The sequence below is a fragment of the Peromyscus californicus genome, unplaced genomic scaffold (genome assembly GCF_007827085.1).
Source record: "Peromyscus californicus insignis strain IS unplaced genomic scaffold, ASM782708v3 Scaffold_7__1_contigs__length_154581171, whole genome shotgun sequence".
Classification (NCBI taxonomy): Eukaryota; Metazoa; Chordata; class Mammalia; order Rodentia; family Cricetidae; genus Peromyscus; species Peromyscus californicus.
In genome coordinates this window covers 50,818,269-50,843,567 of record NW_026294595.1, presented here as the reverse complement: position 1 = coordinate 50,843,567, position 25,299 = coordinate 50,818,269, and the positions used below count along the sequence as shown (strand labels likewise).

General features: G+C 45.4%; 1 protein-coding gene across 4 annotated transcripts in view; it reads left to right on the top strand.

Moving 5' to 3' along the window:
• Positions 1-25,299, top strand: part of Wipf1 (WAS/WASL interacting protein family member 1) — a 114,062-nt gene that overhangs the window by 16,187 nt on the left and 72,576 nt on the right. Inside the window, exon 2 of one of the 4 annotated variants that reach the window (XM_052723596.1) lies at positions 19,933-20,020. The exons of 2 other annotated variants lie outside the window; for them this stretch is intronic. The gene's annotated coding sequence lies outside the window, so the exon portion shown is untranslated. Of the gene's footprint in view, positions 1-470; positions 522-19,932; positions 20,021-25,299 lie in introns of all 4 variants that reach the window. One more of the 4 variants, XM_052723594.1, reaches the window with a different exon arrangement.

The window sequence follows — 25,299 nt, the reverse complement described above, 5'->3', positions numbered from 1 at the left end:
GGTGGGTGGATGGATGGATGGATGGATGGGTGGGTGGATGGATGGATAGATGGATGGATGGATGGATGAACAGAAACAAAAAACCCAAAATTTTTATGAAACAATTCCCATGTTTACCAGATATAATACATTTTCTATTCTGGCCTGTTTTTATTTCTTCATTATTTTACTGACTTGATTGAGGTCACCAGGCTTGGGAGCCAGTAGGTGCCTTTAACTTCTTGCCTGTTTTTAAAAATGAGAAAAGCTGGGGCCAGCAAGATGGCTTTTGGGTAAAGGTGCTTGGCACTCCAGCCTGGTGACCTGAGTGCCTTTGGAATCCACCAGGGGATGGGCAGCAGCTTGCTGTGTGAAAAGTGCCAATTTGAACAAGCATCTGTCAGGCAGATATAAACCAGTGTCCCAGAAGTTTCCGTAGGATCCGGGGGCATAGACTGTGGTACTAGATGAGGTTTGCCTCTCTCTTGCAGTCTTTCGGGCTGGTGAGGAGGCGGCGATGGAAGTGATGGCTGATGGAGTGAGTACGTGCTGAATCTTCATCTCTTTGGACGGGGAACATTTGCTTGTTTGAGCTTTGTTTTCCTGATGCAAAAAAAAAAAAAAAAAAAAAAGACGTGGAAACTGTTCATAGTTCACAGTTGCCTATAGTCTAATGGGTGTGTGATGACTGCCATAGTACTGCATCTGAAAACAGTGTAATTCTACAGTGAAATAGAAACATAGGATGCTTAATTCAGGGTCCCCTAGAAAGAACCATGTTAGAGGATGCAGGCTGTATTACATCTCTAATTCTGTGTTTCTTATATAGGTATGAAGTGTTTATTGAATGGCTCTGTTGTGCTGGGGATGTGTCTCAGTGATAAAGTGACTGCCCCACACGTGTGAGGCTCTGAGTTCAACCCCCAGCGCCACACACCACACACATTCCACACACAGAAAAGAAGAAAAAAAAGGCATGTTATTTAATCCTTTCAAATAAGGTAGTAATACTTTTCATTAGAGATGGTGCTATTGCTAATGAAGTGTTATCCGAAGGGCACGTTTGACACACTTGATTAGTGTAGCAGAGAGTGGAACAGAAAAGTTCGGGTTATATAACAGAACTACCCAGACTCCTCTGGGCTGCGGGTCCTCTGCATAGCAAGCCTTAAAAACACTGAGGGTTGTCTGGAGTGAACTGCAGCTGGGCTTGGGGCAGCGTGCTCTGACTCCCAGTTTGGTGATGAGAACTGGGTGGGCCAGGTCCAACTGTGATGTGCTAGCCATTGGGAACTGAGTATGAATTAGGTAACATGGTCTCTCTTTTTCGTCGTGTGTGTGTGTGTGTGTGTGTGTGTGTGTGTGTGTGTGTGTGTGTGTGTATGCCTGTGGGCAGGGTGGGAGTTGGTCATCACATCCTGACTGTCCAGAGCTGCTCTTCTGAGCCTGGGCTGAGCTTCCCCCCGAGGTCAGCATTCTGGATGATCTGACTCAGGCTTCAGTCAGCCTGGTTTGCATATGGTAGGTGCCTGTGGAAAAGAGGGTGCTGATTCTCCTGAGGGCTTTGTTCTGGGTGTAGGACTACCCTAGCACTAATGGGGCATCGAGGCTGAGGAGGGCACCCTGGTAGAGCCCCCCGCAGATTGGAGTGCTGTCCTTGGCACCCTCTCCTCCCCTCCCAGCACCCCTCCACAAGCGAGTTCTGCTCAGCTTACCACACTCAAGTGCTGTCTATAGCCTGAGGCCTGGTATTTCAGACCCAGCTGGCACTGTTACCACACTGCATTAGCTACATCCGAAGGGGGCGGGGAGGGGGGATCGCAGGAAGGAGGGCATATTCAGGTTCTTCTTCCAGCTCTTCCTCCATCTGTATGGCCTTGCCTCAGTTCCCTCATCCATAAACTGGGGAGGCTGGAGATGTGTGTGATCTCAGCTCAAATGCCTGTGGCTCTCTCTGGCCCGAGAAGCGTTTTCTGGCAGGAAGGAGTGGCTGCCCAGAGTTTCCTTTCCAGGCAGCCAGTGAGGACATTCTTTCCTGTGCCTGCATATGGAAGCAATTTCTAGATTAGCCCAGGCACTAGTGCTGCTGAGCTCGCCCGAAGCAGAGGAGCTTGGTGGTGGTGAGTGGAAAAAAAGAGAAAAACCTGGTATGCCTTTTCCTGTGTTTTCTACCACGGCGGCTTCGCTCTGTGGAATCACTCTTAAGTTCTGCTTTTCCGTGCTCGGGCAGGGCAGGGCTTGGCATACCTCACAGTAAAACCTTAATAAACAAAGTGAATATGTGGCTTACAGCTAGTCCCTAGAGGGCTGAGACGGGGGAGGAGGGGGGACTAAGGGGCCACGAATTCCTGAGTTTTGTTCCCACCGTTTATTTTAATCTTCCTCTCTGATCTATTAAAAATCTATGAGGGCTGTTGAGGGACATCTGCGCTGTTCTCTGTGAGGAGAAGTTGGAAACATCAGCGCAAGTTTGGGAGGGGAATTGTGTTACCATTTTATTTTCCTCTGTCAAGCAAACCCTAGCGTGTCCTTCTGAACTCCTGGGGCGGTCAGTGATGGTCCCACAAATCTGTGCACTTGGCTCCTAAACACAGGCCAGGAGAGGGACTTTCTCTAGAGCTCTGCTCTCCTCACCAAGCCTTATCTGCTGCCCTGCTCCCCATAAACAGTCCTGAAGACTTGGCTTATTTCTCTCACCTCTGCTTTGACCCTAATTCCAGAGATTACTAAAGAAGACGTGCTTACCCAGACTCCTCTACTGCCAGCCCCCACTGATGGGAAGGTTAAGGTTAATTTTGTTAAGCAGAGAATTTTTTCCTAGAGATGAAATCTGAGCAGTTTAGGATATATACACATTTACACTCATTAAAGGTATTGAATTAATGTTCTCATAAAAAACAAGTATTTCTTCCAAATTCTTTCTGGAAAAAATCTCACAAAATCAGGACAGTAGGCTGGTGGATGCCAAAAGCTTAGCAAGGAACACATTCTTTTATTTGTTTTGTTCCTGGGTCTGTGGTGCAGAACCTTCTGGCCCAAGCGCCCTGCTCTTCCCTTCAGAGGGAGCATGTTTATAGTGAGCTTGCTGAGTCTGGGTTGCTACCCTGGAGGGCTGGAAATCACACAGGGCATCAGAACCTTGTATGTCTAATCCTTACGTCAAGACACTCAGAATTAGCCAAAGTTCAATATGCATGGACTTCCTTGCTCCGTAGAATGGAGATGAGAAGAATGTGAGAGAGACCCACATCTGTAGAGCTGTTAGCTTCTCTGCGGTGCTGAGCAGAGAGAGCCAAGTTCTGTCTTCCTGTCTTCCTGAGGCTTCCAGCTGAAATGCCATTGAGGAGATAGAGCTGAAGGTAGCCCCCCCTCTCTGCCACTGATGTGGAAGGTTACCTGGAGTAAGAAGGTCATTCGATGCATTTCTCCAGTGTCTCACCTCATTCGCTCTTTCACTCCAGGGCCTGAGACAGCCACGGCCACCCCAGACAGCACCCACACCCACCAGCCCATAGAGTTGAGCCCAGCATTCCAGCCACCTTGCACCACCTCCTTACCTGTCTCCAGCCTCCATTTGTTTCCTGTATTTGTTCAGCAGGCGTTTGTGGGACACTTACCAAGGAAGCTTGCTTAAGGCAAGGTCACTGTCTCCATAGAGTTTACTGTCTACAAAGGAGAAAGAGGAGCAAGCCAGAGAACATATAACTTAGGCAAATTAAGATAGTGATAAGCTGACCAGACGACTCGTTAGAAAATGATGGAGATACTGTTTGGGATCCAGGAAACTCCGTCTAAAGATGTAACTGAAGACTTGAGATAGGAGTGACTGGGGACCAGACACATGACATGTCTGCCAGAAACTACGTGTCAGGCAGAGGGAACGCCAAAAGCAAAGGTCCTGAGGTGAGAATAAAGCGGAACACATCCCCAAAGAGGAAAGGAGTGTGGACTTGTGGGAGAGGGGTGCACGGCCAAGTCAGAGATGTGGGCATGGACAGATCTGAGGCTCGAACGCTAAGTGGAACAGTCAGTGGGGGGACAGAGTCTGGCTTGGGCTTTAATAAGTCACTCAGGCTTCAGGCCCACCACTGCCTGGTTCTGATGACATCCCCGCTCTCCGCTACCCACCTGCTGTATCAGGTTGCCCGCCATCTGCCTGCCAGCCCTCCTCATTCACCCACCCGCCCAAGAAACACTTATTAAATGCCTACTAAATAAAATCCATGTGAGAAGGCACAGCCTAGGGGTCATCGGGTAAGGACACAAGTGCCCATTCCTGCTGCACACCCAGCCCATTGCCCTTCACTTCCCTTAACATAATCCCCAGGGTTTCTTCTATTGCAACCCCCCACTGCTCCTATGCCAGGCTTTTCTCTTTCCTACAAGGTGAAAACGGTGCCCTGTTTCTTTTCTCTGCCCTCTGCCTGGAGCTCAACCTGAGGTTGCTCAGAAGACAGTTACAGAGTATGTTTCCCATGCTTTGGCGTTATGGCTTCATTATCCAGGGGATGAAAGGAAGGGATGTGTGTGTGTGTGTGTGTGTGTGCATGGAGGCCAGAGATCAACACTAGGCAGCTCTTCCTCCATCACTGTCCATTGTATTTTTTGAGCTAGTGTGTCTGGATCTGGAGCTCACCAATTCTGTGAGGCTAGCTCTAGGTACCTGTCCATCTTACCACCCCAGCTGCCCAGTTTTTTTTACATGGATGTAGAGATCTGAACTCAGGTTCTCATGCCTGCATGGCAAACCATCACCACAGCCTCCCTCCATACTTCCATTTTTTAATTTCTGTTTTTAGAGACAGGGTTTCTCTGTATAGCTCTGGCTGTCTTAGAACTTAACTCGGTAGAGCAAGTGGCCTTGAACTTGGAGATCCGCCTGCCTCTGCCTCCTCGGTGCTGGGATTAAAGGTGTGTGCCACCACGGCCAGGTGTGTACTTCCAACTTTTTTTGTTTTTCGAGACAGGGTTTCTCTGTGTAGCCTGGCTGTCCTGGAACTCACTAGGTAGACCAGGCTGGTCTTGAACTCACAGAGATCCACCTGCCTCTGCCTCCCTGGTGGTACTTCCAATTTTTAACACTAGTGTTTGCTCTTGGCCATGTGTGGTAGGCGTGCACGCCCAGTCTCCGCAGTGGACAGAACGTGGTGTTGATGCTTGAGGTCGTATTCCTCTCACTCAGGATCTGGAGCTTTGCAGACCCCAGGAATGGATCTTTCTCTTTCTCTATATGCAGGATTCACGCTGCCAGATCCTCCCTAAATCCGCTTCCTCACTCAAAGTCTCCAACATATAAAATATGTTAATTCAAAGGAAACATGATAAATTCTAAAAAGAAATACATGATAATTTTACCTACAAAAGTTTATTTTTTAAGAGATTCATGCTTTTAGTCCATTATAAAGTATTAAAATAGCTATTGGCGTGTTTGGTTTGGATTGTTTTTAAAGACAAAAGACAGATCCTTTGCTCAGGCCAGGTTCTTACACAGCAGTCCTTCCTCTTTCTGAAGGACTACCAGTGAGGAGGAGGAGGCCAGAGTTCCACCAAGTCAGGGTAATAGTTGCCGCCCTTCTCCTCACAGCAGACGGCCATGCTAATGGCAGTGCCTCCTATTTGGGGTTTGAAAGGGCCTTGGGTACCCTGGGTTGTGTCATGGGGTGCATTCACTGGCTCTGGAGCATCAGTGTGTGTTTTGCATGTCTGTAGCTGTTTGGATGTCTGGGTTCAAGCGCTGGGTAACTGTAGCACAAGGACACGTCACAATGCTGTGTGTGTAAGAGCTGGCCAGTGTCTTCACTGGGGGATGGTAGGTTTCTCACACAGAACTGAACATTTTTTTTTTTTTTTTTTTTTTTTTTTTTTTTGGTTTTTCGAGACAGGGTTTCTCTGTGTAGCTTTGCGCCTTTCCTGGTACTCGCTTTGGAGACCAGACTGGCCTCGAACTCATAGAGATCCACCTGGCTCTGCCTCCCGAGTGCTGGGATTAAAGGCGTGCGCCACCACCGCCCGGCCAGAACTGAACATTTTGTCCAGGCCGGCTAAGCCCAGAGTCCTCATAGTGTCTTTGGTCCCCCTGAGCGCCGCAGCAAGGATGGCTCGGCCCTGGGAGTCTCAGCGGCTTCCATTTGCGGTGTTCTCTTACACTCTTGGTTGGACTCCTTCATGTTAGGGTCAGGCCTGGGATCTCTTTTTAAAAAAGGGGGGAGAGGGAGGGAAATCTTTTCATTGGAAAATGTCTTAAAACCAAAGAGAACAGCAGAGCGAAAGCGTTGTAGAAGCTGGTGGGACCAGTTCCTTGGTGTTCTTTCAGTTCTGTTGCCATTTTCTTTATTAAAAAAAACATCAATTCAGATGAGGGGGGGAAGGGAAGGAGATGGGGAGAGAGGGGGGACATGCCATAGTGTGTGTGGAGGAGAGAGAACAACTTACGGGGTCAGTGAGCAGAGTCTTCCCTTTTACCACTCACTTGTCGGGTTCCAGGGATGGACGCAGGTTGGCGACAGGCTTTTCCCCAGCGAGCCTTCTTGCCAGCTTACTGTGTTCTTCCGAATCTGCTATTTCATTTAAAAGTTACTTAAAAACTTTAGCTTGTCATATCAATTCATCCTGTGCGATAATTTCTTATTCCCTTTTATGTACGGAGTTAATCTTATATATATTTGTATAATCTGGGTGTGTATTAGTTTCCTTTTCTATTGTGGTGTTAAATATCATGGCCAGAGCTTACCTGGCTTACAGTTCCAGGGGGACGGTCTGTAATGATGGGGGAGGCGTGGCAGCAGGAAGCTGAGAGATCACATCTTTGTTGAACACAGAAAGCACAGAAAGAGGTAGGAAGCAGGGTGAGGCTATAAACCCCCAGTGACGTACTTCCTCCAGCAAGGCTTCACCATCTAAAGACTCTAAAACTGGCTCAAATGGCACCATCACTGGGGATCATGTATTCAAATACATGAGCTCATGGGGGATATTTTTCCCTCAAATTGTCACAAATTATTTGGTGCCCCCCCCCCCCCCCCCCCAGCTGAGGATCGAACCTAAGGCCTTGCGCTTGCTAGGCAAGCACTCTGCCATTGAGTTAAATCCCCAACCCTCAAATTATTTTTATATTGCTATGTAACAAAGCCCCCTAGAGCTTAGTGTTTAAACCTTAGTCATTTTACTTGCTCACAGTCTATAGTCTGGGATGATTTCACAGCTGGGCAGCTCTCCTGCTGTTCTTGTCTGGGGTTTATCTGATTCCCTAGCTGGACAGGCGTATGCCGGGAAGCAGGGATAGGTGTTCTCTTTTTCAATGTAGATGATTCAGGATCACAAAAGCAGAAGTAGCAGGTTCTCGTTTCTGTAGCCTTTTAAGGGTTAAAGAAATCACAGCTGAAGTACAAATTCAAGGGAGAAGACTATAAACAATGTGAATATCGGCAAGTGTGGTTCATTGGAAGCCACCAAAGGACTCAGTCATCACACAGTCATTTTTCAATACGTGGATACTGCTGAGTACACGTGATGCCAGGCACTGGGCATCTGATGGTGAACAAGTGAAGCATAGTTGTGCCCTCATAAGCTTATGGTCCATGGTGAGCACAACTCGGTCATCGTGAGGTTGACACACAGTGTGGAGAAGGCTGGAACTGGAAGCAAGAGGATTAGGAGTTCAGATGAGGCTTGGCTACATAGTAAGACCCTGTATCAAAAAAACAAAATCATCAACATGACATAGCTGTGTGGATCGTGAACTCACAGCCGCTGTGGTTACTGAAGCTAGGCCTACACACATCTGGCTAGCCCAAAGTCAGCTGTGGACCAGGGGAGGAGTAGAGCCCTACTACTTACTATGGACTGTTGACAACCAACAGAGTCTTGGAGAGAGGAGGGCATAGTACCCAGCTGCAAACCTGTTTGCATACCCACCAGGCTCCAGTGAAGTTTTTTCAAACCCATAGTCACACAAATAGTTTGTGTCAGACTCAGTGGGACACAAAAAAAATTATGAATATGGGAAAGAGTTTTTTTTTTTTTTTTTTGGTTTTTTGAAACAGGGTTTCTCTGTGTAGCTTTGTGCCTTTCCTAGAACTCACTTGGTAGCCCAGACTGGCCTTGAACTCACAGAGATCCGCCTGGCTCTGCCTCCCGAGTGCTGGGATTAAAGGCGCGCGCCACCACCGCCCGTCGGGAAAGAGATTTGTAGGGAAGAAGAGGAAAGGGCAGGGGTGAGAGAGTGATCGGAATGCGTATACACATGTATAAAATTGTGAAAGAACACATGTTATTAAGAACCAAACCAGAACCAAACCCAAACAACAATCAAACCAAGCCACTGGAGTTGATCTGAGTCACAAAGGGAAAAGGCAGATCCTTTTGGAGAGGTCACACTGGCAGACTGAGGAGGGAGGACTGTGGGCCTGGAGACACCCAGAAACTGTTGCAGGAGGCCAGGAAAAGAGGGGTGTTGCCATGGCATGAAGTTCAGGGATGGGTTCCAAAGATAAGAGGAGACGGACCCAGCCCATTTGGTTATGACTGGTTGTGGAGGTGAGAGTGAGGAAGCAAGGCTGACCTTCAGGGTTTGGGCTGGAATAGTCAGTGATAGTCTCTCCACTGCAAATAGGAAACACTGGAAGGCAGGCAGACTGGACTCCTGGGAGTGGCAAGGTTGTACTAAAGGAACCACGGGAAGCCATCTTGAAATTGGATGCCGTGAAGACCTTTGTCAGACTAATGTATCATGAGCGCCTTCGGTGCTTCCTGACCTGGGCTCAGCTCTCAACACCTCTCACATCGCTGTCCTTTCTGCTTCTCCCCTGCCCTCCCTCAGAGACACGTGGAATGGTCAGGTCTGAGCTACAGCGTCCAGGGTGGTGGGTTGAGGCACTGGGGAGAAAGTCACAGGACTTGGGTTGGTGGGTAGCAGAGAGAGACATGCTCAGGTCATTGGGTTGAGAAGTTTAAAGATGAAATGATTTAGGGAGAAATTGAAAATAGAGAAAAAGAAAAGAAAGTCCAAAGTTAACCCATGACTAAAGATGTCATAAAGAAAAATGAGTCCAGAGAGAGAGAGAGAGAGAGAGAGAGAGAGAGAGAGAGAGAGAATACTGGAAAAGGCAAAGAGAAAGAAGTGGTTCCAGAAGCTATGGCTTTGCCATGGAAGACTCTAGAATCTTGTTCTCTTATGCCTCCTTTTTATGTCAGGTTCTAAACATTAGAGAAGTAAAATAGGCCCTTTTTTTCCCCTGAAGCCCTCCATGGGTACTGAAGCCTTCAGTAGGTACTGAAGCCCTCCATGGGTACTGAAGCCTTCAGTGGGTAGGGAATGGGGCCTTTAGCTAAGGTTACTGCTATATCAGAAGATGAACAGTTACTGCCTAAGATGACCTCGACCTTTTGTGACCAAAGAGGATCTCTAGAAGAAAGGATGTGCAAACAGTTAACATGAATTAAGAAGAAAACTGAGTGGAATGCTTTGTTGTCTGTTCCTGAGTGGTCTGACAGAGAAATACCAGTGGTCTCAGAGAATGGAGAGGGAGCATGTCCCCATGATCAATTTTTAATAAACATAAATGGCATAATAAATTATGCATGGAGGAATGGTATAAAGCATTAAACAATGGAGAATAAATTATTTAAACGATTAAAAATTGTCTGTCATACATGTAATGTATGAGAACTCTGAATTTTCTCTTCAAGGAAACAGAGCAAGGTTTTATTAAAGGGAGCTTTTTCAAAGAAGATTCATTAATGAGGGAATCACATGGGGGTCTGCCAGGAAAGGCAGTCGAGCATGGGGCCCAATGTCCTTGTGCTTTCTCTGTGTGTGAGAAGCATCTTGCTGGTGAATGGTCCTCCATCATATGACCAATGAGTGGTACAAGCACTGCCCATCTTTCGGAAGGCTCAAGATCTCTTTCCAGGTAGCGAGGGACAGTGTCATGGGTCAGCAGGACAGTTTATGTACAGCCTTAACTTTACATGATTCCCCGATAAGTGGCCGTCGCCTTCGTAGTCCGTTCCTCAGGTACACGACCATTCCTGTCCCAGAGAAGTCCCAACAAGGCATGCCCCCTTCCGACCAGCTGCCTTAGAGGAGTCACATTGATCAGAAACATCATGCTACACCACATGTGTCATTATTGAGGTCAAACGTATCTACATGTGAACTCCACTCTTCGGTGTATTGGTATATTTTGGCACCTCTACTGGTTAATTTGATCTGCCGTAAGCTCAGTTCCCTTATTTGTAAAAGAGGTGCACCTAACTGCCACCTCCAGGGCCTGGAAAGGAGGGGATTCTCCGTGAGTGTTTACTGTTAACTACAGAATTAGACGATGATGGTAAGAGTCTCAGAGAGGGATGAGAGGTAGGGCTGGGGGTGCAGCTTCCTAGTGGAGCACCTGTCTAACACCCAGAAAGCTCTGAGTTTAACCCCCAGAGTCAGGAGGGGAAGCAGCAGCGAGGGAGGAATCGCAACTAGGCCAGAACATCTGGGGCAAAGCCTCATGAAGCTAGGGAAGCGCCGTCACCTAATCCAAACGGCAGATCACAAGCTGTGGGCCAGGGGCTGACTTCGGAAATACGGCTTTAAAAATGGAATCTCAATGCCAGGCAGAGGCACATGGTGTGCATCGTTTCCATTCCCTTGCCCCAGCCTGCCTGTGCTCCTCGGCCTGCTTAGCTCTGGAAGGAGCCTGAGTCAGAGTCATTAGTGTGCAAGCTAAGTACCTTCCCGTTTCCTAGATGCTGAAATGTTTTCACGTAACCTCTGAGCACCTGATGGATGATGCATACCCTTAGCGGGGGGGAAAAAAGGAAATGATGAGCCAGGTGGTGGGGGCACACACCTTTAATCCCAGCACTCGGGAGGCAGAGGCAGGCAGATCTCTGTGAGTTCAAGGCCAGCCTGGTCTACAGAGTGAGTTCCAGGATGGCTGGGGCTGTTAGACAGAGAAGCCCTGTCTCGGAAAAAGAAAAGAAATACGGTTTGCCCAACTGATAAATTTTAGTAAAATTAAAGGTTCAAAGATGACAACATTTTATGAGCTGTTCCCTTTGTTGTTACTCCAAATGAATATTTACCCAACACCAATGTAGACCTTCCATTTGGGACTGTGACCCTGTGAAATGCAGAAACTGGCTAATTAGAAGTGTAATTATAGATACTCATGGCTGATTTTCCATAAATAGTCATGTTTATCAACAAAAGTCCAACTTCAAAGTGTTGTAAAATGTGCCATTAAATATATCCCTCTTACCTGTGAGAGTCCATTGTGTCCCTTCTGCTAGAACCTGGTGGTGGAGACGATTGTGACTTCTTCACTGGCTGTATATGGCAGAAGTCATCGCATGTGGCATCTAAGGCTGTGTCATGACAGGCTGTACTTTGGCCTTGTTCCTCAGAGACTTCCTTGAACAAACATGTAAGAAGACCACCTGGGCATGGTGGTGTCCACCCCTAATTCTAGCATGAGGGAAGCTGAGGCAGGAGGATTCCACAAATTCTAGGCCAGCCTGGGCTACAAAGTCAGTTTTTTTGACCCTATCTCGAAAAAGAAAGAAAAGAAGGAAGGGAGGGATGGAGGGACGGAGGGAGGGACGGAAGGAAGGAAGGGAGGGAGAAATCCAGCGAAGGACCAAGGACGATGCATGCTGTAGCTCGGTACAGAATATTTTCTTAGTATGTGCGAGACCCTGGGTTTGATCCAAGCATTAAAAAGAAAAAAAGACAGAAATAAATAAAAGACGTATAGGTGAAACCCAAGGGGCCCCATGTATGTACTCTGACAATCTCGGGAGCGCCCATCCCGGCCCCCTAGGCTTGTGCCAGACACGTGTGTGTAAACGAAGAGGCTGTCTTGGAAATGGATTCTCCAGCCCCAGTGCTCTGGCCTGCAGTGAGCTAGTGAACCCGGAGGAGACCACGGAGATTATGAAAGTCAGTACAGCTGCCTCCACTGTACTGTGTCTGAATTCCTGACGACGTGCGTGATCCATGGGGACCGGGAAATGGTAGTGGTTTTATACAGCTAGTTTTAGGGTCATTTGTTACATGGTAATAGATACCTGGAGTATCAGCCAGCAGTCTTGCCTGACACTATATATAGCTTGGTAGTTACCACATAACACATTGTATTTGTAAGGTCATGACCAAAATTCGCTGGTCCTACAACCGTGCTGTACAACTGCTAGTTGCTTTTTTTTTTTTTTTCCCCGTGAAAGATAAGCAGGGAGACAATAATCTCATTCATTCATGTGCTTTGGTTCTTAAATGTCCCCAAAGGCCCATGCCTTAAAGGCTCGGTCCTCAAAGTGTGCCAGTGAGGAAAGTTGAAACCTTTGAGATATGGAGCCTGGTGGGAGGCACTTAGGCTGTTGGGAATTGTTGGATCCGGCTCTTCCTCACTCTCTCTTGCTTCCTGGCCTCGGAGTGAGTGAGCACTGTAGACCCACTGCACGCTCCTACACTGATGTGACATTACATCAAAGCAATGGGGCTGTGAACTGAAACCTCCAAAACTGTGGGCCAAAATCAACCCTGAAAGATGTCTGTCATCTTAGCTACTGTCCTAACAACACAAAGCTAACTGACATCGAACTAGTGAGTTAACAGATCGTTTGGGACTGGGACTCAGATGAAAAGTGACAAATCCAAGTTCTCCTGAAATTTTGTGGCTTGCTTGGAAGGATGTGCCACCGATACTTTTAATTTATTGGGAACTCGGTACCATCACTTCTAAAGTAGGAACGGTTTCCTTAGTAATGATAAATTGTACAAATGTACAAAATGGCACTTTGGGTTTTTAAGAATGACATTGCCCCTACAACTTAAAGTAACCCATTTCTGTTCATCTATGTGCTGCCCCCGAGGCTTGTGGCATTTACCTCTCTGGCATGTCTTGCTTCCTCTCCATCTGGCTGGCAACTCCTCTGACTCCGCTCTTCTTCCCAGTGTCCTTAGTCTGGTTCTCACGCCTAACTTTATCCTGTCCAGCTATTGGCCAGTCAGCTTCTTTATTAACCCAATCACAGCGACATATATTCACACAGTGTAAAGGAATATTCCACAGGGGCATGGGTTGTATCCTGTACTGGTGCCATGTTGGAATACAGGGCCGTGATCGTGATCCTACTTGGGAGGGTCCAGAACTGACCCAAGCCAAGGCCAAGATCACTGCAGGAAGTAGAACTCTCTCCTGCAGTACTTATCCGCAGGAGGGCAAACAGTCTTCTCATCCTTCTAACCAAAGGGAACTGAATTGGGAGGGGCTCCAGAGGAAGGATGCTTATCACTGAGCTGGGACAGGAAGAGCCATGTGGATAGAGGCTTCTGATTCTGCGCAGTTCAGTGGGGTTAAGGTTCACAGTCCCTGTGGAGGTGGAAACACAGCTGTTGGGTTACTCTTGAGCACTGTTTCCCTGACTGATGTTCAGTCTGTTTAACATCCTTTACTGATAAGTCAGCTGTGGCCGTAAGCGGAGACAACAAATCGACTATGCTGGTAGGTCCTAGAAGACAGGAGGCATGTCTTACCACAGAGCACTCCTGTGAAAGGAAGCAGCGTGGCTGGGAGGCAGAATTACTCTCCTGGAGAAAAACTATTTAGGCCAGATCCTTTATCAGGGTTTCTGCAGAAAAGGCAAGTCAGGACAGGGTAGGCCATTCAGGCTGGCTAGTCTGAATTGTTTTGGAGGACTGTAGGCTGTGAGGATGGACCCTAGTTGCCTGGTACTTGGCCCTGGGATGGCAGAGGCCTCCTCAGTGTATGACAGAGGAAGTCTGGCTCTACATTAGTGAGTTTGCTTATCAGGAGCCTAGTCTTGGTTGAACCCTTACCATCTTAAGAATTGGCTAGCCCTAGGGCAGGGTCTCCCTGAGCCAGAAGGCTTTTGTTGTCTTTAAAATGTTGAAACCTCTTACACACGTGTTAGTGTTTGCATATGTGTGCACGTGGTCTATAGGTGAACTATAGAGGGCTGTTGTTTATGGACTCTGGGATATGCAAACCATGCGTCTTTGAGAACTGGAATCACACCCAGTATGCCGATGCTGGTACACCAAGAGTCCCCAGGAAGGAGACTCATTTCTGGTCACTTGAAGAGTGTAGGTGTGGTATGGGATGATGCAGGAAGTGGCCATCGCTTTTTCAAAGCCTTTTCTCTCTTTCTCTGGCAGGAAGAGTTGCATTTAGGTAACAAATATGTTGCCATGCAAACTACACAAAGGCCAAGTATAATCCTCTAGTCTCAGTCCACAGATGGGTTGTAGGTTCCCATTTGGTTAGTTGGTTGGTTGTCTTTTTTTTTTTTTTTTGATAGCCCAAGGCAATCTGTCATCAAGACAATCCAGGACAGTGGTGATGCTTGCTTTGTAACACTAACTTTGTACTTTTAATCAGTCTAGGTGGCTCTTTAAAGCTTTATTTGAGTATCTTGTATATTCTGTAGCGTACTGTACTTGAAAATAACGCATTTTCTCCTGCATGTGTATTTCTTCTTGCTAGGAGAGTTTCACACCTATAAAATCTGTTTACTCGAAATATAACCAAGCTTGATAAATATTATAGTTTATAGTAGTCATTTTCCAGTAATCAAGGACGTAGAGTTTATTAAAAACCAGAGCCAGGAAGGGGATGGTTTAGCCGGTAAGTGCACTTGCCGTGGAAGCCTAGTGACTTAAGTTCCATGTGTAGGACCCACACAAAGGTGGAAGGAGAGAGCTGAGTCCACGGAGTTGTCCCCTGACCTCCACACACATCTATTGTGGCACGAATGCTTTCCTCCCATTATTCATTCACACACGATAATAAATATGTTTTTAAAAATTGATAAAAGCAAAACTTGCGATGATCAGCTCCGTGTAATGTGCCGCGGACTCCTCTTTAGGCTCCTTCTGCCGTTCTGATTGGTGCTCCGTGGGACCCCGTGTGAAAATGCATCCTGTACAAAATGTTCAGGAGACATATTTCAATAAACACACTCTGTGTTATTAAACAAAGATGGCTGATTATTTCTGTACATCAGTTTGTCCTTGGGAGTTAATTGGCGGGTATTATGTCGCATTTAGTGCCTAAGTATGTCATTGAGGTGTACAACAGTAATTTAGTAAATTTTAGGCATCATCCAGAGAACCAACTTTATTTCCAGAAGCTGATTGAAGGCAAAGAAAATAATAGATGCTGATATACAAAATATAGTATTTCTCATCCATTATGGCTGTTACTAATTAATAAACTCTTGACAGATGTCTGTGTTTTGTAAATTTACTTCCTTTGCAGAACATGTAATTTAGGCTGTCTGCAGCCACTTCAAAATCAAAATCAGAGTCCAGGAAAAAAAAATATGATAAACACACCAGGTTGGGTTTGATGTTGCTCAGCTGGATATGACCCACACTCTAATTATAACCTGAATAAATCTGCGGCTTCACACGACCAGATTCTGCCTGGTGTCACCCACTCCAGTGCCAGAGGCCTTAAAGAACGTATCTCTTTAATCGGGGTTTTTTCCAAAAGGCCCTGAGTAAGAGTCCTAGGCTTATACCATGTAAACACTTCCCCAAAGTTCAGTGAAGATCCTTGTTCCTCCCCAGCACACATGGCTCATCCCCGTTCCTCCCCAGCACACATGGCTCATCCCCGTTCCTCCCCAGCACACATGGCTCATCCCCGTTCCTCCCCAGCACACATGGCTCATCCCCGTTCCTCCCCAGCACACATGGCTCATCCCCGTTCCTCCCCAGCACACATGGCTCATCCCCGTTCCTCCCCAGCACACATGGCTCATCCCCGTTCCTCCCCAGCACACATGGCTCATCCCCGTTCCTCCCCAGCACACATGGCTCATCCTTGTTCCTCCCCAGCACACATGGCTCATCCCCGTTCCTCCCCAGCACACATGGCTCATCCCCGTTCCTCCCCAGCACACATGGCTCATCCCCGTTCCTCCCCAGCACACATGGCTCATCCCCGTTCCTCCCCAGCACACATGGCTCATCCCCGTTCCTCCCCAGCACACATGGCTCATCCCCGTTCCTCCCCAGCACACATGGCTCATCCCCGTTCCTCCCCAGCACACATGGCTCATCCCCGTTCCTCCCCAGCACACATGGCTCATCCCCGTTCCTCCTCAGCACACACGGCTCATCCTAAACCTGGTTTTCTTTCTCCCAGCTACATGGCTTCTCACTAGCAGCGATGCTGTTCTTGTTGGTTTGTCATGGAGATGTTGTAGTTCTTGTACCATATTCTAGTTTCTAGTCAGATGCAAATATCTCCAAATCTAGGAACAAATATGCTTCGATCCCCCTGCAGCAGCCTTGTGGAGCTCTGATCCTACTTTCTGGCTGGCTGTGACTTTCTGCAATGATCTAAACTTAACTTCATTTCTCCTAATTTCCAAATACCCTTTATTTTCTGCATGCAGAACACCCCAGAAATGAAGTTCTTTGCTTCACTAGTTGTCTCTCTTTCCAATTTAGACTTTCCCAAGAGTAGAAGTCCCTACCTGTCAAGAGTGACAGCATCCACTATTTTTTCAGTGTGCTGGTTGAGGTGCATCAGATTTAATACTTGCAAAAATGCCCCTGTTAAAATGAGAAAACTAGGACCCAAATGAATGAAATAATTCACTGCACCTAGTAAGTATTGGGTCTGTTTGAATCCGGGCATTCTGATTTCAAAATCCCTCAGTTGTGAAATGATAGGAACTTGTTCACCAATTCTACCTTGTTCTGTGTTCTCATTGTTGTGAAAGAGAGGGAATGATGAGCCCGAGAAGGAAGATTGTTCAAACAATTAGATGTTCTCTTGGTCCCATACTCAGCGTGGGAAAACCACAGATTCTGAAATGGCAAGGGGCACCTTATCATTCTAGATCTTGCCCAGCATCCTTGGTGCATTTGTGAACTGTTTGTGTTCCTTGTTCTGGTTTATCTACCGTTCAGTCGACATGAAATGAGCAGAGCGGTCTAAAGTGCTCACCACAAAAGCGTGAAGATCTGAATTTGATCCTCAGAGCCCAAATTAAAAGCCTAATGTGGTGTTTCTGTAATCCAAGGAGACAGTGGGACTCCAAGTGGAGACAGGAGGAGGATGTCTGGCAGCCAGTCTAGCAGAATCTCTGAGTTCTGGTCACTGAGAGACCCTGCCTCAAAACAGAGAGGGAGTGGAAGAAGACAGCTGATGCTAATTTCTGTCTTTCACGCACACTCACAACACACTGAGCAGCACATGAGTGCAGGCATCATGGTTCTTAGCACTGTCTTGGATACTTCCGGAATTCTGTGTTTATGAGAGTGCTTAACCTTATCCTGGATGATACCAGGTCTTTTTTTTTTTTTATGACTAATGATGATTTTTATTTCTGAAATATTTTGCATTGCATAATTATCATCTTGAAAACACTCATGCTTACATAACTCACCTTTATAATAGGGACTTTCTAAATGTTACTTTACTTTTCAGGTATCTTATTTTTTTTCTTTTTATTGAAAATAGTTTTTTTTTTCTCATATATGTATCCTGATTATAGTTGTCCTTCCTCTCAGCTCTTCCCCACCTCCCCTCCCGTCTGGTTCCACCCTCTTTCTGCTTCTCATTGGCAAATAAACGGGCCTCTAAGGAATAATCATAAAGTAAAATATAATATAATAGGAACTAAAAATCAACACACTGGAATAAAACAAAACAAACAGAAAGAAAAGAGCCTAAGTGAGGGACAGAAAAAGAGACCAACTCATTCTCACTCTCAGGAATCCCATACAAACACTAAACTGGAAGCTATAATATATATGTGTGTGTATATATATATATATATATATATATATATATATATATATATATATATATATATATATATATAATATGGTATATATAAACTGGAAGCTTTATTTATATATATATATATAGTAAAAAAAGTGAATATATAATAAAAATTTAAAAATAAGATAAAATTTTTAAAAAAGAAAGAAAAGAAAGGCCCTGGCAAGCATTATGAGGCAAGGAACCACCAAAGATGCCGTGGAGTTCATTGTCTGTTGGTCATCCAGTGCTGAGCATGCAGCCTGCCCTTAGGAGTAGTTTGTTTCCCCAGTGAGACTCCCTTGGAGGAAACTAAAATTTCATTTGCAAGTGGCTATCAGTTGGGGATAGCGTTGGGTTAGGGACGGGGGCATGTGTTCCCGTGTCCTTTCAGCTCTAGAGCCCCATCTGAGCAGACCCATGCAGCCAGCAGGGCTTTCCTATGTCTCTAGCCAGTTTTTTTTTTTTTTTTTTTTTTTTTTAACAAAGGAATTTGTCATTTCCTTTCTGTGTCTTGATTAACAATAAAGATGAATGAATGGCTTGGTTATTTGTAATCCAATTCCGTTACGTCAAAAAAAAAAAAAAGCCGAGTTGGTTTATGGCATCAGGCTGCGTGGTATGCCAAAGAGTGACCGTGCTAGGTAGGGCTCTGGCTCTGGGGGCGGATGGTCCAGGTCTTGGTAATTCCAGCTTCCATTACATTGTGAAAACGCAAACAATGTTCCACTGTGCGGTGCACCACTGAGAGAACCTTGTTGACCTTTTAACTTCCCTTTAACTCTTCCAAGGGCTCACAGAAAGGGTGCGTGCAGTCTTTTTGTATGAGAAGTAAGGGGGAAACCTTTGCGTGATGTAATGCTTCAAAAATCCCCCCCCCGTTTCTGAGGGAAGCAACCCCTGTGGTCTGTCTGGACAAGCTGACTCCCACTGTGGAGGCTGTGACTGCCAAGTGCTGCACAGTGCTCCGCTGCTTCTTCCACAGCCCACAGCAGGGTGCATGGGCTCTGTGCTCCTCTCTCTCAGAGACTGAACAGCAAGGGGGCAGGCCGCAGAGGCACTGGAAATGACACTGGATGTAGTCAGAAACTTTGGTACCAAATCCCAGTTCCGTCGCTTATTTACTATTTGGGGGAAATCCTTTTAATTCTTGGAAGGTTGCTCTCTCCATTTGAAACGCGAGGATGATTAAAAATGATGTGATTATGTGAAAACAACAACAACAAAAATACCCTTCGCAGACATTCTACCACTTCTTCTTTGTGGTCCTAGCCAGAGTTTCTGACCGGTGAACAGTTACTGGAAGGTTTAAATTGTTTCGAGACCTCTGCCCCTCCTCCTTCTTCACCGTCACTCCAGTCTCTGAAAAATGAAGTGTGGGACTGAAATGTTAGCTGTCGTTCAAATGCACACAGTGTAAATGTAAAATGCAAAAACAAAACAAAACAAACCCTACACAACCAACACATGCAGTTTATGGCCAGAATTTCTTCCACCCCACCCCTAGCCGTATCAATGCTTAAATAAATGACAGACATCCCATTTCAGAAAAGAGAAGTGTATGGGGACTTTACTACCTTACGTTCTTAGCTATCCATTAGGAAACTCGGTTGAATTCCTTAACTCTTTAGAGCATGCACTAACATTCCCGTGATCCTGCCTCGGTCTAGGGTAGATAGATGCCTTAGCTGGTGACTCTGGTAACTAGGAGTGAGGTGGTCAGAGACACCTTGGGCAGTCCTCCCTCCTGCAGACATGTTTGCAGATTTTCCTAGTGTCTGTGGGTCTCAGAGCCTAAACTTTGCAGAGATTTTCCCCAGGATGTTCTTGGCTGTGTCCCAGCCCTGAGTTCCTGGCTGCCCCTCTACCTGATGCTTACCCACATTATTGGTGAGAGGTATAGCCCACTCTCCAGACAGGAAGGGAGGAAGTCTGTCTGTCCTGTTAGACTGGAGCCTGGTGTGGTGCTACTCCCGTAATGCCAGCACCCCAAAAGCTGAAGTAAGAGGATCACAAATTTGAGGACAGTCTGGGCTTCATAGCAAGACCCTGTCTCATCCCTGGGCCCTCAAAGGGAACAGTTCCTGATGCCTGTGGAACGTCACCCCTTTGCTCTGCCATTGTTCCTAACACAACGCTGTCCTTTCATTTCCATAAACAGGGACTTTACCGTTACCAGGACCCAGCTGACAGTGCTCTGGCATTCACCCTGAAAGGTCACATGATTTGATATCTAGAGAAAAGTACAGGTAGGATTTCTAAACCATTAAAATTGAAAGCACATATTCACAGTCAAGGTCAGAAGATATCATAGTAATAAAAAGCATGGCCAGTCAGCAAAAATTAAAACTGAAAAGGAAATGTAACAATACATATACTAAAGTGGCGGAGTAAGAGAAACAAATGTTAGTAGAGTAAGTTCTTCTAATAAAACTTTTGGCCGGAGGGTGGTGGCACGTGCCTTTAATCCCAGCACTCAGGAGGCAGAGGAAGGCGGATCTCCTTGAGTTCAAGGCCAGCCTGGTCTACAGAGTGAGTTCCAGGACAGGCACCAAAGCTACACAGAGAAGCCCTGTCTCGAAAAAACTAAAACAAACAAACAAACAAAAACAAAAAGCAAAAAACAAAAAAAGTTTGGTTCTCAGATACATTAGAAGATAATCTAGGGATATAGCTCAGGAGTAGAGCACTTGCCTGCCATGATTGAGCCCTGTGTTCAGCTTCTAGCACTAGAAAAACAGAAACTCTCTGGCTATCTGCTGTATTCAGGATTGTATGTCAATTGGCATTACATAGAAAGGATGAGAATTAAGCGATAGCTGATAAATGCTAACTAACAAAACAAAATTAAGAATGAAGATATTAATATTAAATATAAAAAACTTGGGCAAAGTCATAGAAGAAGAAGAGTATAACTCCCAGAAGAAAACATCCATAGTGAACATTAATGTGAATGTCTTATTTAATTTGTAAAGCAAAATTTGTTAGTGCAAACAATAATACAAATAAAATATAACAAAAATAAATATACAAATACACTTTCATAATTTAACAAAATTAAATGACATTAGGATCACTATTGATTAACCAAATAGAGACAAAGTATTTGTAGAAAATTACTAAATGAATACTAGTTTAAAAACTTTTGTTCAATTGACCAAAAAAATGAAAGAAAATTAGACATGAGTTGACCACACATGGCAACAGAAAAGTATTGAAACTTTGTGGATATTTGTGTGTGTGTATGTGTGTGTGTGTGAGTTTAAAACATGTTTTTACTTATGACATGGGAAATTCAGTGTATTTATTACTATAGCTAATACTTTATCATTTGTATATAATGTGAATGATAGGGTCAAGATAGCTGGTGTATCTATCACATAGTCTCATTTCTTTGTTTCAAACGAGCAAAATTCTCTCTGTTGCTCTCTGCTTTAAATAACAATGAATTGTTAGTCACAGTTGTCTGGTTGTGCTAAAGGACATTTAAACTTAGTCCTTCCATTCAGAGGCACCCCTGTATCTATTGGTCGTCTCCTTTCTCCCTCTTTGACAGAAGTTGGTACCAGGAGTGGGGTATTGCTGTGATAGGCCTGACCATGTGTTTGTTTGGAGGAATGTGGACTTTGGTACTTTGGGTTAGGGAAGCAATGGAATGATTTAAGCACTGCTTAATGGGGCATACAGGTAGGAGCGTGGAAGACAGTGGTGCTGAGGGTGATTTGAACCTGGCTCAAGAGGTTTCAGAGGAGAATTTTAGTATGTTGCCTAGAGATCATTCTTATGATATTTTAGTGAAGAATGTGGCTGGTTTTTTTTCCTTGTCCAAAGAGTCTGCCTGAATTTAGATTAATTCCATTGGCAGAGGAAATCACAAAAGAGCCCAGTATAGACTCTGTCATGTGGTTATTAGTGTTAACTCTAATGAAGGTTTCTAATGGAAAGGAGCAAGCCAAGAAAGGAAAAATACAAAATGTACAATTTGAGGAGAAAAGGGGCACCAGGAAGTAAAATGGAGCTAAATCCTGTGTTCAAGGACATAAACAGATTAAAGGAAACATACTGTTAAGTAGAATAAAGGGAATAGAGACCTCAGGGCAAGATCCCACCTTGTGAAGACACACCATGACCACGGCAACTCTTATAAAGGAAAACATTTAGTTGGAGCTGCCTTATAGCTTGAGAGGTTTAGTCTTATCAATGGCAGGAACATGGTGGCATGAAGGCAGACATGGCGCTGGAGAAGGAGCTGAGAGTTCTACATCTGGATCCACAGGCATCAGGGAAAGAACTGCACACTGGGCATAGCTTGAGCATATATGAGACCTCAAAGCTAAACTTCCAACTTGGGAAAAGGAATTAAGGAATAGCTTAGGTTCTGAGCTAAATCCCAGCACAGGAGTATGTAGATCTCTGAGTTCAAGTTCAGCCTGGTCTACAGAGCAAGTTCCAGGACAGCCAAGCTTAGGCAGTGAAGGAAACCATGGAAAACAGAAAGTAAATGAAGATGTAATTGAACAAAGGGGCCATGTTTCAGCCCCAGCAAGCAGCAGAACTTGGCAGCTTTGGCCATGTGGTTCTGGCTTTAGAGTCAAGGATATAAGAAAGGGTTATAAAATTTTCCTCTAAGACTAAGGAAAGCTGCTGAGGCCAGGTATGTGTCAGGGTTGTCCCTTCATGGGGGTCTAGAGAGGCCATTGTGTGAAGCTGTGAAGGGGAAATCTGGATTGCTTTGGAGATCCTAAGATGTTAGAGATGCCATGGGATACCTGCCCAGGGAAGCTGCTAACAGGGAGTGGAACCAGCACAAGAGAAAGAAGTGTGTTGCAGTCAACAAAGCTGAAAGGAGTTGGAGATCTGAAGAGCGTTTTGACATCAGACATGGAGATGCAGACTTTAGAGTTTGCCCAGCTAGTTTTTGGCCTTGCTTTGGTCCAATATTTGCTTACTATGCTCCCTTTCCTCCATTTTGGAATGGTAATGTATATCCTGTGCCATTATATGTTGTAAGTATGTGATCTTTGTTTGTAGTTTTTTTTTAATTTTATAGGATATTACAATTAAGAGATTTCATGAATCTCAGAATAGACTTTGAACTTTGGACTTTTAAACATTGTTGAGACTGCAATAGACTATGGGGCCTTTGGAAATTGGACTAAATGCAGTTTGCATTATGTTATGGACACAAGCCTATGGGGGACAGGGAGTGGAATGTGGTGGTTTAAATAGGTATGGCCCCCATAGATTCATGTGTTTGCATACTTGGCCTATAGGGAGTGACACTATTAGGTGTGGCCTTGTTGGAGTAGGTGTGGCCTTGTTGGAGGAAGTGTATCACTGTTGGGGTGGGCTTTGAGGTCTCATATATGCTCAAGCTATGCCCAGTGTGCAGTTCTTTCCCTGATGCCTGTGGATCCAGATGTAGAACTCTCAGCTCCTTCTCCAGCGCCATGTCTGCCTTCATGCCACCATGTTCCTGCCATTGATAAGACTAAACCTCTCAAGCTATAAGGCAGCTCCAACTAAATGTTTTCCTTTATAAGAGTTGCCGTGGTCATGGCGTGTCTTCACAGCAAGGGAAACCCTAACTCCTTCTCAACCCTTATGAGCACTGTTCTGCCTCTGTATCCTCAAAGTCAACTCTTTCACATGTTGTATTCATCTTCCCTCCTGTGCCTGCATTATTGTAGTTAGCATGACGTTCTCTGGTTCCATGTACGTTGCAGCACGTGTCGGGGTTTCATTCTTTTCTGTGGCTGAGCAATGGTGTATGCATATGTATTCCACATCGCCCTGTGTGGGTAGGACAGCCTGCTCGACTATTGTGCTGAGCTGCAGTGAGCGTGGGAGGATCGGTATCTGGTCACCATACTGATTCCCCTGCACAGTGATGGGAATGTTGGGTCTTTCTGCAGTTTTGTTTTTAGTTTTTTGAGGAACCTCCATGGTGTTTTGCATAATGCTTGCCCTGGTTTACATGTCCACTGAGAGTCTATGAAGGTTCCCCTTCTTTGCATCCTCCACCAGCATTTGCTGCTTTTTTTTGTTTGTTTGTGAGAAAATAGTCATTCTACCTAGAGTTAGATGCCATCCCGTTGTGGTTTTGATTGGCGTTTTCCTAATGGTCAGATTGAACTGGGCTTGCAAGTCGGCTTCAAACTCATCAGGGGTCACGGAACAGTTGAGTGACTCTAAGTTTGGTTACTCATCGGTGAGGTAGAGATGATCATAGCTAAGTCACAGGATTGCAGTGAGAATTAAAAACATCTATCTGTAAAGCACTTAGCTCCACGTAAGTGGTAAGGATCTGGTAAATGACTGATGAAAACAAGCGGTGTAACATTCTTCTAGTCCTTTCTGGGTGCTGGTGAGATGATTAGGGACCATCAATATTTTAGCACCTTTTACGTGGGGATGAAACAAAGAGCAATGTTTATAGTGTTTATAGCGGATGAAAAGGTTGAACATCTTGTCTGTGACTGTTTGTGTAATATGGCAGTGGTGAACCATTGGGTTAGTCTCCACACCATTAAAAAAAAAAAAGCATGATGCTCCCAGAACAGAACAAAGGAGAGAGGTTCTGGCCGCGGAGAAGGGAACAGTGGCCTCCACCAGTCTGCACTTGTCTGCTGCCCTGAGTGGGAAGCAGAAGCAAGGGCCCTCACCCCACCCCTGTCTGCCTGCGGCAGGGTGTGCATGCCTCATCTGCCAGACTGGATTTCTACAAGCCTGGGGCGGCACCACAGCTCCTCAGGCATGGAGTGAAGACTCGATCGCTAAAGGAGTCAGAAAACAAACCCTGAGTAGAGTTTAATCCCCGCACGTCTTCTGTGCTCAGAACTCGGTTTGAATTTGTGGTTTGAGGTAAAGTTAGACTGTATGTAGAAGGAATTAAAAATCCTACATTAAAAAAAAAAATCTGTAGGCACTCTCTACCTACCTACTTTAGTCAAAATATTTGCTCAGTTTCGGGGAAATAAGGGAAGATAGTTAAATGATATTCGTTAGCCCCAACAAGAGTTAGTTGCCCATTGTTTCCCTTGCCCAAGACACCATCAAATGTAAGATAATTTCTTAGCTTTTAGTGTATTTTTCTTTGTCCCAGAAAATGTCAGCTATGGACTTAGGTTAATGTTTCAATATCAGCTTACAAATTGTTACTTACATATCCTATTAACATGTAAAATGTTAGTGACCTAGGTCACTGGTGTAGACTGCATGGGCTCTCTGTGCTATCTCCAGTTTTCTGTAGCTTTTCAACTGCTCTAAAAAACAAAATCCTAAAGATTGCAAGGTTGGGGAGATAGCTCAGTAGTTAAGGTCTTTATGTTTGGATCCAGAACCCATGTAAATGCTGGTTATGTGTGGCGTCCACTTGTAGTTCCAGCCTCTGAAGGGAATCTCAGGGCCATCTGGCCACCAAGGTTAGTCATATTGGCAAGCTCTGGGATTGATTGAGAGACCCTTCCTTGATGAACAAGGTGGAAGAGCAAGCTCTGGGATTGATTGAGAGACCCTTCCTTGATGA